The sequence below is a fragment of the Lipotes vexillifer genome, unplaced genomic scaffold (genome assembly GCF_000442215.2).
Source record: "Lipotes vexillifer unplaced genomic scaffold, Lipotes_vexillifer_v1.1 scaffold691, whole genome shotgun sequence".
NCBI lineage: Eukaryota > Metazoa > Chordata > Mammalia > Artiodactyla > Lipotidae > Lipotes > Lipotes vexillifer.
The window spans coordinates 2,291,689-2,304,470 of record NW_006788040.1 but is presented as its reverse complement, the minus strand read 5'-3'; the positions used below and the strand labels follow the sequence as shown (position 1 = coordinate 2,304,470).

At 47.4% G+C, this 12,782-nt stretch overlaps 1 protein-coding gene across 1 annotated transcript in view; it reads left to right on the top strand.

Annotated features, from left to right (window-relative positions):
- MN1 (MN1 proto-oncogene, transcriptional regulator) overlaps nucleotides 1–12,782 on the top strand; it is a 43,314-nt gene that overhangs the window by 4,810 nt on the left and 25,722 nt on the right. The window lies entirely within an intron of this gene.

The window sequence follows — 12,782 nt, the reverse complement described above, 5'->3', positions numbered from 1 at the left end:
CCAGGCCTGGAGGCCTTAAAGGTGGGTGGGGTGGGGGTCAGTAAATGGACCACCATTGCCGATAAAATAATAACAGTTTTTTTTTTTTAACCTAAACACGACTGGGCTGCGGTAGCTATCCATTTTATTTTTTAATGGGGCCTTTTTACGTAACATCATTTCCTACCTCACCCCCCCCCAACAATTCCTACCTTTTTCTTTTAAATACTCACTGAATTTCCTTGGTTTCACCAGGCTGAATGTTACCATGGAGTCAGTAGCTGGCGATTTAACCGTGTCTTAAAAAAATACATCCTCCATCCTCGCCTTCTCTTAAGGTTCTTTTCCTCTGCCTTAGTTTTCCTAGTCCACATCCTGCATCTTGCCATCTCTTGACCCAGGGTTTAAGGTGATGGTAGGTTTTAGGAGAAGGGGATGGGGGCGGGAGGAGGGGGAGGGGAAGTGCGCAGGCAGGAGTTGGGTGGCTCAGAACTCCGGGCTTTCAACGCCCGCCTGTCCCGGGTAGCTTTCCCGCTTGGGTTTTCTAATTCATGAATGCGGCCTTGCTGCTTTTCTCTTTGTTCGCCTACTGCCCAGCCCGGGACGCCGCTCTCTCATTTGAAGCTGGGTGTTTAGCATGCACAGCAGACGCTGCGGCCAGCATCAGCATTCTCCAGGCTTCTCCCAGGCAAGGCCATAAATTGGTTAGTTTGGGACCCTCCGCTGCCTCTCCCTTTTTCCCCCCTCCCTCCTTTTTAAAATGGAGTTGGACCCAGCATCCTGTTTGCTCTGCCCCCCTCCTCCTTTATTTTCTTGTACACAACATCTCGGGCCTGCCGATCAATAACTGGTTAGCACAAATCCCAGCCCCTGTCACTTCTACCTGGCTTGGTCTGGCTGCCCCTCCCCCTCCCCCTTCTCCCATTCCCCCCACCCCCGGCCCCCACAGTAATTAAGACCACATTGGCCAAAATGGGGTGAGAAGAGTTAAAAAGAAAAAAAAAACCCACGATTTAGAGAATTAATAAAGAAAAACCAGTAACGCTTTGCCTGCAAGTCGTTTGAAGGGCCTTAGGTGCAGAGGAATTGGGTGGTTTTAACGAGATTTTTTTTTAAGGTGTTGCACTGTTCCCTTCCCAGTCTGACTAATGTCCTTTGCAGAAAAAAAATGCAGACTGCGAATGAAGAAACGTCATTAAAGAAATGTTTTGTTTTGTTTGTTTTATTATCACAGTCAGATGAAGGAAAATTTTTTTTTGGAAACAGATGCTAGTCACTTTGGGGTTGATTTCCCCTGTATACTAAACTCAGCCCTCCCCTGCATACGGGAGACGGAAACTTCCTCCAGGGACCCGCTTCAGGGCTGGCCGCCTTAGAAGCCTCGGCAGGGACACCCACTTGACCTCCTTTGTTTTCCACTCTGTGATGTGGGAAGGACAGTTTCCTAGATAAAGCCCCGAACTGAGGTCACTCGCAGCTTCTGCTGCTAGTTAAGGCTTTATAAGGTACCTGCATATGATTCCTGCTCCCTTACTGGTAGTAAGTAAGGATGATTAAACTTTTCATTATGATAACACCCTGCAGCTCCATCTGCATATGTTGTATAAATAGGTGCACAGAGCCTTCAACAGGCCCCCCGAGTGCCCTGGCTGAAAATCAGAGTGAAGTGCACCACTTTGAAATAGAGTTGAGAAAAAAAAGAATTGAAAGGAAAGCGTCCTGCTTTCCCATAAACACATGCCCAGGGTCCCATCAGCCATGAAGCAGCTTTGAATATACCTGTTCCAGGTTCCAGCCCCAGCGAGCACTTTCTTTGACCGCCTGCCCCCCGCCTTTCAGGCAAAGCCCAATTTTGTAATGATATTTTATTTTGTCACGCCATAAAACACGCCAGTACTAATGTGATTAAATATTAACACTGTTTCTGAAATTCTTCGCTCCGATGACAAAATACTAGTCGGTCTTTAACAAAATGATCGTGCTCAGGTTGGAGAGAACGAATAAGTCTTTAGAACTGCACAAGCTGTGTAGCCACTGGGACGTGCCCGGATTGTCTTATGGGGTTTAGATGTCCTTTGGAGGGGAGGGAACTCTACTGGCAAGTAACACTTCTTACAAAGTCTAGGCCAGAATCACATGTGATGATGATTTTTTTTTTAACCAGGAAAGTAAGCCTCTCCAAATTATGCCTGCTCTGACTTCTTAACCCGCCAAACAACTCTTATATCATAAAACTCTACGTCTCATCATGAGATTCTGTTTGCACAAAGTTGGGGTGGGGAAAGGGTGAGGTTGTGCAAAGGGAAAAACAACAGCAACAACAAAAAAAACCAGCCTGAGTTTGGGCCTATTCAGACATCTATTAAATCAGTGAGGATCACATAAATTTGAAATTAGTTTGCAAAATCATCCACCTATCTTTGTAATAGCTGTGTGGCTATGGAGGAATTTCAAAACAGAGAAGGAGAAATAATGATAGTTTGTAGATAAAGGATATTAAGCCGAAAAAAGTATGTCCCCCGCCCCCCCCCAGCCCCTTACAATTTTCAAAACTTGAATTAACTGTATTCCCGTAATAAGTTTACCATTGCCAAACTTCTATTCCGTTGGTTGTTCTCTATCTTGAAATCCGGAGATGTCTAGAAACTCTCTTTCACACACCGTGAAACGGGAGAGGTCTCTGTATACACTTTTGCATGCAATTCTGCCCTTTTTGGAGGTAAGATATTTTTACAGTGATGCGGGAGAAATTTTTGGAATTTCATGCTTCTCTCAGTGTTCCAGTCGGAACACAGTAAGCAGTGCTAAGAAATACTAGTCAGGCAGGATTTGAACATTGAATTTCCTTAGACATGGGGCAGGCTTGGGCTAAGAGCCGGAGGGCTCCTAGTGCTCTTTTTCTGAGTCATTTCCCTCACTCCTTACACCGTGGAGAGAATTTTTAAGGCTCCCTCAAAGTGGTTTTGGGAAGGCACGGAGCCTCGCACTCCTGTTTCCCCCCAAAATCACCCAGCACGGGTTGCATGCCTTCATGTGACTTTTGCAGCATCCGGAAGATGTAACCCAAAACTTCACAGGTGTTAATCAGGGGTAATGTAAACAGATAGGAGCCCCCTTTGTGCAGCTGACGGTCTGGGTCTGCCTGCTCCCTGGCTAGTCTGGGACATACTACTACTCTTCTTTGGTGCTTGTTCAATATTTCATGGTTGTAATAAACCAGTCTTTGCCCGCATCCTGACATAAAATCCCCACCTAGCACACATCTGCAATTATACATTTCTACTAAATATTAATAAAGGACAAGGATTTCTAAGGGCCCGAAGCTTATTGGTGTTGAACTTACGGTTTCTGCCACTGGATTTTTCTGGCTGTTTTGATTTTAAATAGCCTCTGCCTTCTAATATGTAATATATACTTATATATTCTCCTCTATATATATATCTATACAATATTTATAGATTGAAGGCATTTTCTCAGGATTGCTTTCTTTAGCTTTCTTAATTTAAATCTAAATTCATTTAGATTTCTTGTGAGGCCCCTTCAGACGGGAAGTAAGAGACTGTTGCAATGTACTTCTATTTTATTGAGATTTCTAGGAAAGGAGTGAGGGTTGGTTAATCTAATTTCTCTTTCTAGAAATGAAATTCTGTGATTCCTGATATGATTTTGTTTGCCTGACAGAGGTATTTAAATTTCCAAAAAAAATCTCAATAGGTCCTGAAAATATGGCTGCCCTTGCCAAGAAGTTACTTGATACTCTCTGCTGATATGAAATATACATCTTTAATAAACAGTCCAGGAGGACCAGGTGAAATTAGAGGAGGGAAATTCTTCCTACTCTGGAAGGGCAAACTTGAGTGTATCCTTGGGATTTCACAGGATCTCCTGAACTCACTCCATGCTGGAAGCTTTAGCAAAATCACCTTTCTGTCCACTTGAGTGACAATAACCTTGGGTCGTGTTCTTTGCCCAGGGAGTGATATGCTTTGCCGAAAGCATTTAGGAGATAAATATTTCTAGTTAGGAATACTGTATTTGCCTCGGTTTGGTTAATTTTAGAGATTAAAAGTCGATAGCTTTATGTAATAGGATCAAATGTCTGGGGAGTGTGTAAGGGCAAGTAGGCCTCCCAAGCACACTGCAATATAAAAACACCAAACCTCTTGTGCCAGAGGGGACCTGAATCTATGGGGGGGAGGGCTCCCCTGTAACTAGTGGGTGCACCTGGTATTCTTCCCTCGATGCCCCTCTGCTTGCTCCACCCAAGTCTTCAGTCTGGAAGCTGGAATAACCCAGCTTCATCGTTTTGACTCAAGTCAGATTTTGACTTGCCCAGCGATGTGTTTGTTTTAGGATGATGTCTATTTTTAGGCGTGTCTTGGGTGGACAGATTTGAGTGTGGGTTTTGATTGCTAGTGGCGGACATGTTGATACATACATGAGTGCATGATTGAGAAGAGAGACATTTGGGGAAAAATTTTCAAGTTTCCTTGCCTTCTGGCACACCCTGGGGCCCAGCAAAGTTGTCTGGGGGCTGGCTTGGAAGGGTGTGGCTGAGGTGCCATGTCCGGTCTGGGTCTATCTGCAGCCCACAGGAGGAGGGCAGGGCCCCTGCAATTCAGCGCGGGAAGGAGCCCCACCCCCCACCCCGCAAACCCCTCACCCCACCCCAGCGTATGCACATATACATATGCGTGGCCAAGTGTATTTCCAGCAAATCATCCAGCTACTCCTTTAGTTTACCGTTAATCTGCTTTGCGAAAGCAGAGTTGGGGGGCGCGCGGTGGCAGGGAGAGAAACTAAACCTTCAGTCTCTTTGGCCTTAGCTGACAGGTTCTGATTCTGTAAAGCACTGAATGAGCGCAAGTCCTAAAAATAGAGGAGGATTTTGAAGATCCTAATTATGAAATCTCGGCCTCCCGGGCCTCCTGGGCTGGGGGTGACTTTGATCTGGAGCATTTCGGTAGCAGACGTACGTCGCCCCTTGCTGAGTTTTGCGCGCGGAGGTGTCTCTCTGTCTGAGTTCAGCTAACACCACTCTCCGGCCGGGAGAGGAATCTTTGAATCGGTGCCCACCCACCCCTCCCCCACGCCCCCTCCCAGTTGTGGGAAGCGGGCGCTGCTTCTCATTTATGGAAATTCCTCTCCTTTATTGTAATCTTTTGGTACCAACGACTTGGCGGAGAGGACGGTGGGCTTTTGAATTAGTCACAGCTTTGCCTTCAGGGACCCTCTGTGTCCCGTTGCACAACAGCTCAGCCAATGGTCTCCTCAACTCATGAATGGGACCGGAAGGAAGAGATGGTTCTGGGAGCCTGGCACATCACGTTTTGCTGGACGGGTCGCCCAGTGCCGAGGCGGCCCTGATCATTTTCTGCCATCTTCCAGTGACACGACAACACACATCCACACGCAGCCTCATGGGGCCATCAGTGACTTTAGGGTGTGGGTAAGAAGCTACCCCACGGATGTGCACTTCCGGGGCCCAGAACCCCCAACTTATTTTGTGACCGGGATGGAAAAGCAGAGTTAAGTTTAATATACTTGAACTAGGAGGGGCGTTTGAGAGCCATCATTCTCACGGGGCGGGGTGGGGGGGCGGTAATTATCGCAGGACTCCGAGGCCTGCTTTGTTTGCTGGCTTGCATTTTAATCAGCGGCCTCTGAGGTTTGGGAAGTAAGTGGAGGGTCTGCTCCCAACATGATGTTTGCCCAGAAAGGACATGGGGTGCGGAGTGGCGGAGAGGCTTCCCAGCATCATGACATCCAAGGGGCACTTTCTGGGCCCTGATAGCCTCAAGTTTTGGCCCCACGAGGCCACTTCGCCCTGGCATCCCTAATACCTAGTGCCGGGGGGTCCATCATAGCCCCAGCGTCCCAAATTCTCATTTTCCTTCCTGGCTGAGAAATCTGGTAGGTTTTCATCACCTCCGCATCCTCGCCAAGCAGGATCAGAGGGAGAACTTTATAGTGGTCGTGTGCTGATCCTTTCACGATTTATGCATCATCATAAGGACCCAAATGCCCTTTAAACATAACGGCAATTGAATTTAACAATTTGGAGGTCTTAGCGCATTCATGATAACAAATGGGCTCTCTGAATCCCAGATGGAACATCTTATGTGGGATAGACTTTTCCCCAAAGAGGGGGAGCCTCCAATAAACATCCCAACACAAACTCACCTGGTAGGGGGAAAGCAGGTTTTTATGTTCTGATCATTAAATCTCAGGGGTCCAGCGAACTCAGCTCGCCCCACTTCCTCTGTAGCTGGTAGGATGGATTGTGTGACCCAAAGGCTCTGTCTTCTTCCTGTCTTTGACATCTCTGTGGGAGATCTTGGGCTCTTCATGGAACAATTGGCCCTGGGATTCCAATTCTTAGGAGAGAGCTCTGACTTTCTGGATCTCAGTATGACTTACCTCTGCTAGTGTTCAGTTTAAGTGAATCAGGTGTGTTGGAAAATGATTTAGGAAAACAGGGAGACCCTTCTGTGAAGGCATCTTTGGGGCCCACTGACGCGGATGGTCTTTGGAAAGTTGGAGGGAACCAGCTCTTGTTTTATCCTGCACGTGTCAAAACCCCGCTCCAGGGTGATTCAGAAATAGACGACATTGTCATGCCTTCAGAGGAGATGCGGACTAACGGGTGCTGAGACCCTTCTGGGCCTTACCCCACCCTGCTCCCTCTTCCAGCAGACCGTCTTGTGAGAACTAAGTGGCCCGGAGATGCAATCTGAGGACTTAAAATAAGTTTTCCCTTCTAACTGCTGATGATAATTTAAAGAGTGTTTGGGCACGAAGGTTTCATTTGCCCTCAGAGCTTGGGTCAACACTTTCACTGGAATGGGGTGGGCTTGGGCCTTTCTGACCCAGCTGGCTTTGCCTGGTATGACTGGAGGACTCTGTCTGCCCCCAGTCTGAGAGCCCCATTGGTGGTGCTCCTGGTCGTATTTGGGAGCTCCTGCAATGAGAGGACACACACACACACACACACACACACACACACACGCACACGCACTTGTACACAACACACACACACACACACACACACACACACACACACACCCTGCCCCCTGTTCATCCAGTCATCCAGGGCAGGGTGAGGTGTAGAAAAGATATGACCCTTTAAAGTTACCATGAAACAGTGTTTTTCAGATGCCCTTGGATCTGGGAACACAAATATTGTCGAGTGATTGGCAGCGACCACCAGGAATAAAATACTTCTGAGGGACCATCTTATGATCAGAGAAGGGCTGGGGAAGTCAGCAGAAAACATAGCCTGCTTTGAAATCCCCAGAGCTCAGCCTTCCAGAGAAAGCCAGGCTTGGTTGAGTGTTCACTGGGAAGTAAGCGGGTTCTACCCTGACCGCATGGGCTGTTGGAAAAGTCCTTGAAATTCAAGGGCCTGAGTCCTGATGTGGACACTCTGTCCTTTCCTCTGAGCTGGAAGGCAGAGAGAGAAACAGCCCCAGTTAGGAAGACTGGATGGAGATGGGGGTGCAGTTTATTTTCTCCAGGGGTGGGGGCAGGTGATCAAGGGATGGATGGAGAGGGGAGAAGTGTGTCCCTATGAGTCGAAATATTATTTACCGACACAGGGTTTAGGAGTGGAAAATAATTTGTAAGTGTGGAAGTCATTTATAGTAACACCTCCCGGGCGAGGCTGGGAGTGAGGGAATTGCTTGGGGTCTGGTGTTGGTCATCATAAAGGACAGAAAGTTCTTGGCTCAGCTCTCCCTGCTGGGCCTGGGGCTTCCACGTGACCGCAGATGTATGGGGGAAATAGATGTGGGGAACCCAACCTGGGGCGGATGACCACGTCATGGGTCTCTTAGCAGTCAGAGCCCCTTTCTGTGTAGTTAGTGGCCAAGGTAGCCATGCGGGGCCGGGGCGTGGGGCGCGGGGACCCAGATGGGCCCTGGGTGGATCGAGCCTCGTAATGTGGCTGTGGCTAACTTTTCCTGCAGAGAAGCTGGTCCCACGAGGCCTGCTGCGGAAGCATAGAGTTTCACAGATGCACCCAGATCTTTCCATAAAAGAGGGACGATGGGGGTGGGGAAAAGGAGTGACCTTTTCCCTGATGACCCCGTAAAGTGACCACTGATGCTTCTCTCCCAGCACTGAGCCTCTTTAGGGATAATCTTGCCTATTACAGACCTTGCAGGCAGGTCCCACTGTCTTAAAACGCAAGCAGTGCCCTCCCACACAATACATACATTTTTTTCCCCATTTTCTGAATGGTAGGCAAAAAGGGAAGGCAAGTAGATGACAAATTCAGCAAGAGGAAGATTTCCCTGACTCGAGATGAGCGAAGTGTGGAAAGGAGCTGGATGAATTAGAGGTTCACTTTCCTCCCCTTCAGGGGACCCACAGTCCAGCCATCAGCAGGCCTAATTGGCTCAAAGCAAACTGACCATTTTCATCTCCTGCGATGTAACTTTTGGTGGCTGTTTAGTATTTGAGGGAAGGGAGGCTGTGGACCAAAATTTGGCTTTTATAAACAGGAGCAATTTCACGATCCTTATGCCGTGACTATTTCTAAATTGTCTGGGCATAAAGCTCTGGATGCCTTTTGCCGGTTTCTGCTCGTGCATGCAGGCATGCGCACCCCTACTCAAGTATACACATGAGTGCGCACACACACACACATGAACACACACAGGCCTGAGAAGTCTTAATAAGAAACGAAAAAATTAATTAATTTTTTCCCCAAGAAGCAGCTCATGCAAAGTTTTGGCCCTGTTCAATTTTAAGCAGAAGCTTATTGATCTCCGTGTGGTCAATTTTTGCCGAATTTGTAATCCTGTTAGGCCTCCAGGAGAGGCATGATTAATTTACTTGTACATTTCACTATTTGGGGTCAGTTTAGTTAATAAGCATTTATTTTGTGCTCAGTGTGCGTGAAGCATTTTGCCGGGATTAGAAGTGTGTGTGTGTATGTGTGTGTGTGTGACTGTGTGCACTAATGGGCCCCCTTGGCCGTCACGGAATAAAGGCCCCCAGTTCAGGTTCCCACCACTTCCTCAGGACAGGAAGGGAGGGCGAGGCCCCTCCAAGCATCACTTGTCTGGGAGGAGGGAGGAAAAGCCCAATCCAACAAACTCAGCCCCCCAGAGCCTTGGACACGGCCAAAGAACATCCATAGGCTTCCTTCTGGTGTCTTGGTCCCCGAAAAGCTTTCAAGCATTAATTCTTAATTGACTGGGAGCTGAGCACAGACGTAGAGAAGAGTAAAGAATCTTAAACCTCTGGGGCACCTTCCATGCTGCTCCTTGGCAAACGGCGGCGCTGGGTGCGTGCGCGTGCGTGCGCGTGCGTGCGCGTGCGTGCGTGCGTGTGTGTGTGTAACTTTTAAGGAAACCCGTGGTTTGACTTCCAAAGAAGGAAGAAAGAGTATGCGTAAGTCTCGAAAGCTGGGAAAAAGAAAACCAGAGCAAAACAGCCTGCAGCTTTGGCCTTTCCGAACACCGAGTCTCAGAAGGGGAGAGTGTGTCATTCTTGATGGTGCAGAGGCTCTTTAGCCAGGCATCGATGTGTACACCCCCTCCCTTTCTTCCTGGGCTCCCTCCAACCTTCCTTTCTCTCTATCTCTGGATGATGGGTTAAAATTCCACTTTTTTTTTTTTTTTTTAAAGACAGATTTTGGCTTAACAGTTGTAGAGCAAATGAGTTTCCTGAGCCACCCTCCCCTCCCCAGTTGCTTAATTCCTTGAACATCAGTTTCTACTGAGTCCTTGCCTTTGCAGAGCGAGGGCTGGACAGGAGTATTTTCGGCGCTGAGCCAGCCCGAAATGAACTTGAGGCGCTGGGAAAACAGGCATTTGGAGAGATGAGGATACAATTTCTTTTTTTATGTGGGCCCGTTAAAGTCTAATGGACATCGGTCTGGCCTTAAATTTGGAGAGGGTCTTTATCTAACCCTTAAAACCAGAATCGTTTCCGGTAATTAGGACACCCCTGGCTAGACCACTAAATCTTCCAGCAGCTTGTCTGGAAAGCGGTGGTAGAGGTGGGAGGAACAGAGGGGCACACCTGTTACCTGTATCAGCTATAATTATGACATTTCTGGGCTCCTGGTTTGAAAGGGAGAATTTATGGACTGAGCTTTGCTGGAAGAGAGCGGCCCAAGACGTTCTGGCTCATGGCAGTGAAATCACAGGGGGCCCCACGCTCCGAGTCCCTCACAGCCCTTGCATTTCCTTAATGAATTAATTTAGCTCCCCGACATTTGGTATTAAGTAAGTAGTTATTTTGGAAATCCAAGAGAGAAAGAGCTCGAAGACTTTTTTTTAAAAAAAACAAAAAACAAAAAGCAACTTTTTGGAAAAAAGAAAAAGTATTTGCATTTTGAAGTTGGAGACCACTGGGCATTCGGGCATGAGCTACTGTTGGGGGAACCCGTTTGGTGGGACGTGGCGGGACGTGGCAAAACCGACCGGCCCCATCCCCACCTGTGTTTCTGCTTCTCTACGGAGGGGATTTTTCCATCGTTAAAGCCGTCGGAGGCCGCTACACCCAAGCTCCCTGCAGTTTGTTTGGAAGTATTGTTTAGATTATTCTCACTTTTCAAATTGAGAGAAACTTAGTTTAATGGGAAAATAGCAGTATTGCTATCTTGGTGTGTTTGCTTTAGTGTTTAAAAATAGTTTGTTTTCATATCCTGAATTTCATCCTTTCCTTGTTTGCTTGTTTGATGGAAACCCGTGAGTGTGTGTGTGTGTGTGTGTGTGTGTGTGTTCGGGGTGGATACACACGCAGGCAGTCAAATGGTTGCAATCATGCAGCCAAAAATCGGTTGCAATTTTAAAGCTGGCTAAAGGGACCCAGAACGCTTGCTTTTAACTTAAACCATCTTGTCCCTTCCTCTCCCATCAGCACACCACTCCCAACCCCCTCAGCAATATTTATTTCTTCCTTAAAAAAAGGAATGACGGGCCTGTTTGCCGGGCCTGTTTGCTGAGGTCCCTGTATGAACAGATTTTCAGGGGTTATGTATTAAATGTGTTTGGGGGCGATTTCAGCCCTCAGCCTGGTCGTCCCACTACTAATGGTAGCAGGGCCCATTATAGAGAGGCAAAGAATATTGTAAATGGCTTATGCAGAAAAACCATTTAGATAAAAATGCCATTTTCCTTTCTTCATAGAGTGCTAAGAATTAATAGCATATTCTTTCTAAATGGGTATTTTTATATTATATTTTCCTCCTAATGAAATTCTTTTCCCAAACAGGAACGTGTTTCATTTTAAACTTTAGAGTAAAATTGATCTGTTTTTAAGCCTGCAAAAACTGATGTCCCAGTTTTCAGTAGGCCCCTTGCCTCCCTACTCTGTGCGCAAGATTTTTGGAGTTAGATCCTGCAGAGAATGGAATGGTGATTCTGTCTCTTCCCTGCCCACGTTCAGGCTGAGAACAGGGAGAGGGGCTGGGTTCACCCACATTTTGGTATTTTTCATCCTTCTTCCTGGGGTGCGTTTGGGAGGGTTTGATGGTTTCCACAAATAGAGAAACTGGTCTTGAAACTTGAACTGTCTGTGTTTGGTGCCCCTCAACCCCTCACCTTCCCTGGGTAGGAAGCTCACCTCTCTCGCCCCAGGGAATTCCCCATCATCCTCTTGGTGCGTCCCTTTCTCCCCTGCTTTTTCATTGCTTCAGAGGAAGCCTGGGTGCTCACTGCCTGCTCCCCTTTATGTGACAGCTGTGAAAGGGGATGCTTTTAGCCCCAGAGCACCCACCAAGGGGTGGTTCTGTGGGTCAGCTCTCTGCCAGGGCCTCTGTGGCCATTTTGGGAGGAGTGGAAATTCAGAACTTCTTAGAAGGCCTACTTTGTGCATGCCGGCAGATCTCTGCGGCAGCATTGCTATGGAAAGTCTTTGAGAGCTTATTTTGCCGGCTGCCATGGGCCACTGTCTGCTGACCCAATTTTTCCTGCCAGGGTGTGTGTATGTGGAGATACTGGGCAGATTTGTGTTGGCAACTGAGATGTCCAGACGTGACAGAGGGTGAAGCTGCAGTGTCATGGTAGATGGATATCCTGGCAAATATGCTTGTAATTTTCACTATTGAAATAGCACAAAGGTGAACGTTTAGGCAAAATTATAGAATGGGAAAAAAACTTTTCTCATTTTTGTGCCCCTTCTCCACGTTTTCCATCCAAGAGATCCAAGGCCCAGAGAGGGCAAGCAACTCAGCCAAGGTCACACAGCACAGCTGCACAGCAAGGATTGCACTATAGCTGAACTTCAGCCTTGACCTTGCCTTACTGCCTCTTGACGCCTCACCTGGGAGCTAGGATCTGATTTTGCTGAGCCTGTGCAAACCAGGGTCCAGGTCTTCTTAAACCGGAAGTTTCCAAACCTTTTGTAGGAAGCACCAATGGAGGACACACATTCCTGATGACAGCAGCACTGTTTCCCTTCCTCTTTCAGAGCTACAGGAGGTATAGGCTGTATAGGAGATGATTCTTGACCTTGGGGAAGCCACAGTAGCGCCAGATCCTGCCAGATGGGTGGCCTAGATTTCAGGCTTGGCTCTTTTGACTCTTCTGAGCTATGTGACTATCACCTCTTCAGTGCTTCCAGCTTGGTTTCCTCATAAAATTGAAAAATGGAAAAAAAAAAAATAGTGCATATCTCATGGAAGTATTATGAAGACTAAATGGGATGATTTTAGCTAAATAGGACTAAACAGGATGATTATAATGATGTGGTAAAGAGCACAGGCTCTGGCAGATTACTTGGGTTCAAACCCAAGCAACTCCACTTCCCAGCTGTGTGACCTTGGGTAGGCTACTGACTTCTCTGTG